A 3,917-nucleotide genomic window follows, 5' to 3' on the forward strand; every position below is an offset into this window, starting at 1 on the left:
GATGGATGAGACCCAACTTGTTGGAGAATTGTTTTGGAAACAAGGAAAATATTAACTGGCCAGATGGGAGGAGGAGCCACCAGAAGGAAATGCATGGTACCCCAGAGTGTAACCAGGATTTAGGTTTCCTAGACTAGAAAGAGGAAGGCGACATTCAAGAAAGCTTTATTGAGCTCCGACTTTGTACTTGCACTGTTTTAGATTCCCTCCCTGCAAAAGAAAAAATGAGAGCAAGGAAGCAAACACACGTTCTGAGGGACAGGAAATGGCATTTAGGAAGGCGGTTGAGGGGACAGGGATGTCTGAGGTAGCACAGGTGTGAGGGTTCCACCATAGGCTTCCTCTTCAGCCTCCCCACCAGAATCTTCCTCCTCCTCTGCAGTGGCATCCTGGAGCTGCTGATACTTGGAGACAAGGTCATTCCTGTTGCTCTCATCCTTGCCCTCACCTGTGTTCCAGTGGAGGAAGTTCTTTTGGCAGAAGATGGTGATGAACTGCTCCAAGTTGCACTCAACAGCTTCTTGGTGGCTGTACTCTTGTCCATGAAGGTGTCTGCCATCTTGAGGCCATAGGCAGGATGTCGTAGACAGCCATAATGACATTGTTAGGGTTCTGGTCCAAGAAGTAGCTGCTGCTTTTATTCTGTACATTGAGCACCTGCTCATCAACCTCCTTCACAGATATCCATCTATGGAAGACAGCAGCCACCATGAGGTACCAGCCACACTTGGGGTGACAGTCAGCTATCATATCTTTGGCATCAAAGACCTGCTGGGTGAGCCTGGGAGCAGTTAGGGCCAACACTGCTAGGTCCCATGGTGTGTGAGAGGGATAAAGCCAAGCATGATGAAGTGGAGAAGTAGGAAAGGCACCACGTTGACTGCCAGGTTGTGGAGATCAGCATTGAGTTGACCAAGGAAGTGGAGGCAGGTGGTGACACCAGTCATAGTGGTTGAGACAGTGGTTCAGGTCCCCATATGTTGGCATGGTCAGCTTGAGGGTGCAGAAGCAGATGTCCTAAAGGGCTCATGGTCAATTTTGTTGTCTCATCAGTGTCTCTATCAACTGATAGACAAACAGAGTGGGACTGTAGGACCTTCTCTGTAGGGTGGCCTTTGGCCCAGTATTGTCTGCCCCAGACTGACCAAAAACAAAGTGGTCAAGTCTGAAGATCTGGCTAAAAGGACCTGAGCAAACAGAGTACATGGTCTTAGGTTCTAGATCTACTAATGCAGCGCAATGAACTTATCTTCCACCTATGGCTTGATTGTCGTTCACGGAGATATGTTCCAGTATTAAGTTGCTGCCCCTGTGGTAGGTGCTGGTGGGGTTGATGCCATGTTCATCACTGATCAGCTCCCAGAACTTGGCACCAATCTTGTTGCTGCACTGACCGGTCTGCATGTGCACAATTTCCCTCATAGTTAGAATTTATTTTAATTTTTTGCTTGTTTGTTTGCTTTGCTCATCTCAGTAAATGTCCAGGACAAGAAAATACGTAGTACAATTTTTGTTTCTCTGTGCCGATCCCAGGATGAAAGGATGGAACATGCCCCAGAGGCCCGAGTAGCAAGATTCGAATGTGGCAGCACAAAGGTTCAGAGCCCTTATACTTTTTAAAAATGGTAACTACATACAGATGTTTTTAATGACAGAACTATGCATCAAATGAGATTTTATTGGGGCAATACAAATTATTCTTCAGGACTTTCTTTTAGAAAATTCACTAAATTATTTTAATAGAGAAAGTCATACATTTTGTTCCTTTGCCAAAATTTTAAGCTTTCATTACTTTATTTTAGGTAATGAAAACAGGTCAAGTTCTATTCAAAATTAGTTGAAGAGTAATTTAATTCAACCAAAGTGTGTCACAGTAGTATAAGGCACCTAGATATAATATTTGATGATAATACCATTCTTTATTTCCCCAGAAACCTTTTATTTAAGGAATACAAACTTGATGCATTTCTTTAAAAAGAAAGATTTATTTTATTTATTTGAAACACAGAGTTACAGAAAGAGATAGAGAGAGGTCTTCCATCTGCTTGTTCACTCCCAAAATGGCCACAACGGCCAAAGCTGAGCTGATCCAAAGTCAGGAGCCAGGAGCATCTTCCAGGTCTCCCATGTGGCTGCAGGGGCCCAGGGACTTAGGCCATCCTCTGTTGCTTTCCAAGGCACGTTAGTAGGGAGCTGGATTGGAAGTGGATTAGCTATGTCATGAACCAGTACCCATATGGGATACTGGAGCTTCAGGCTGGGGCTTTAACCCACTGTGCCACAGAGCCAGCCCTACTTCATGCATTTCATAAGTACTTTAGAAATAAAGTTTCTTTCCACCATACCCAGCCTCCCACCCATACTCCAACCCCTCTTCCTCTTCCCTTTCTATTCCCATTCTTATTTTTTACTAACATCTATTTTCAATTAACATTATACACATAGGATTTTTTTAAAAAGATTTATTTATTTGAAAGTCAGAGTTACACAGAGAGAGGAAAAGCAGAGAGAGAGAGGTCTTCCATCCATTGGCTCACTCCCCAGTTGGCCGCAATGGCCGGAGCTGTGCAGATCCGAAGCCAGGAGCCAGGAGCTTCTTCTGGGTCTCCCACATGGGTGCAGGGGCCCAAGGACTTGGTCCACCTTCTACTGCTTTCCCAGGCCATAGCAGAGAACTAGATCAGAAGTGGAGCAGCCAGGTCTCGAACCAGTACCCATATGGGATGCCAGCACTTCAGGCCAGAGTGTTAACCTGCTGTGCCACAGCACTGGCCGCTATGCACATATGATTAACTCTATACTAAGAGTGCAACAAATTGTATGAAAAAAAAAAAAACTGTTCTTCAACAGTCAAGACAGACCATATCCCTCAATTTCTTTATCCAGTCTTCAGCTGAGGGGCATTTGGGTTGATTCTATATCTTAGCTATTGTGAATTGAGCTACAATAAATGTGAGGGTACTGATAACTCATATGCGGATCTCATAGTGCTACTCCAATTCTGTGTTTCTGTGTGTAGCACATCCTTGAGCATCTTTTGCAATGCTGGATGAGTGGTGACAAATTCTTTCAATTTCTGTTTGTCATAGAAGGTCTTTATTTCACCTTCATTCATAAATGAGAGCTTTACAGGGTACAGTATTCTGGGTTGACAGTTTTTTTTTTTTTTCTCTGAAGACTTGGAATATATCTCACCATTCTCTCCAAGCCTGTAGGATTTCTGATGAGAAGTCAGCTGTGAGTCTAATTAGAGATCTTCTGAAAGTAATCTGGCGTTTCTCTCATACACATTTTAGAATCTTTCTTTTACGTCTTAATGTGGAGAGTTTGACTATAAGTGTTGTGGTGAAAATCTTTTCTGGTCATGTCTATTAGGAGTTCTATGTGTTTCTTTCTCCAAATTAGAGAAGTGTTTTGTAACTATTTCACAAAAAAGGCCTTCTAATCCATTCTCTCTTTCCACACCTCAGGAACTTCTAAGACCCATATGTCAGGTCATCTGACAGTATCCCATACATGTCTAATGCTGTTTTTCAGTTTTCTAATTTCTCCTTCTTTTTTTGGTCTGACTATAAAATTTCCAGAGATTTGTCTTCTAATTCAGATATTCTTTCTTCTGCCTCACCGAGTCTGTTCTCCAGGCTTTTCACCATATTTCTTATTCTATTGAATTATTCATTTCCAATATTTTGTTTTGATTTCTCTTTAAAATCTCAATTTCATGAGAAAAATTTCCATTCATGTCATGTATAGATTTCTTTAGTTCATGAATTTGCTTCTGATCACTTCTAAGTAATCCTATGGTCAGTTTTTTGAATTCTGTTTCTGGCATTTCACCAGTCTCTTAATCTTCACATTCTAGTATCGAAGTGTTGTGTTCTTTTGGGGGTGCCATGTTGTCTTCCTTATTCTTTTTT

At 42.2% G+C, this 3,917-nt stretch overlaps 1 pseudogene; it reads right to left on the bottom strand.

Moving 5' to 3' along the window:
• Positions 1-272: 272 nt before the first annotated feature.
• LOC100345176 (tubulin beta chain pseudogene) lies at positions 273-1,422 on the bottom strand (annotated as a pseudogene).
• Between the last annotated feature and the right edge of the window lie 2,495 nt (positions 1,423-3,917).

Source organism: Oryctolagus cuniculus, chromosome 7 (genome assembly GCF_051225735.1).
Source record: "Oryctolagus cuniculus isolate XC-2025 breed Fujian yellow rabbit chromosome 7, ASM5122573v1, whole genome shotgun sequence".
NCBI classification, from domain to species: Eukaryota; Metazoa; Chordata; class Mammalia; order Lagomorpha; family Leporidae; genus Oryctolagus; species Oryctolagus cuniculus.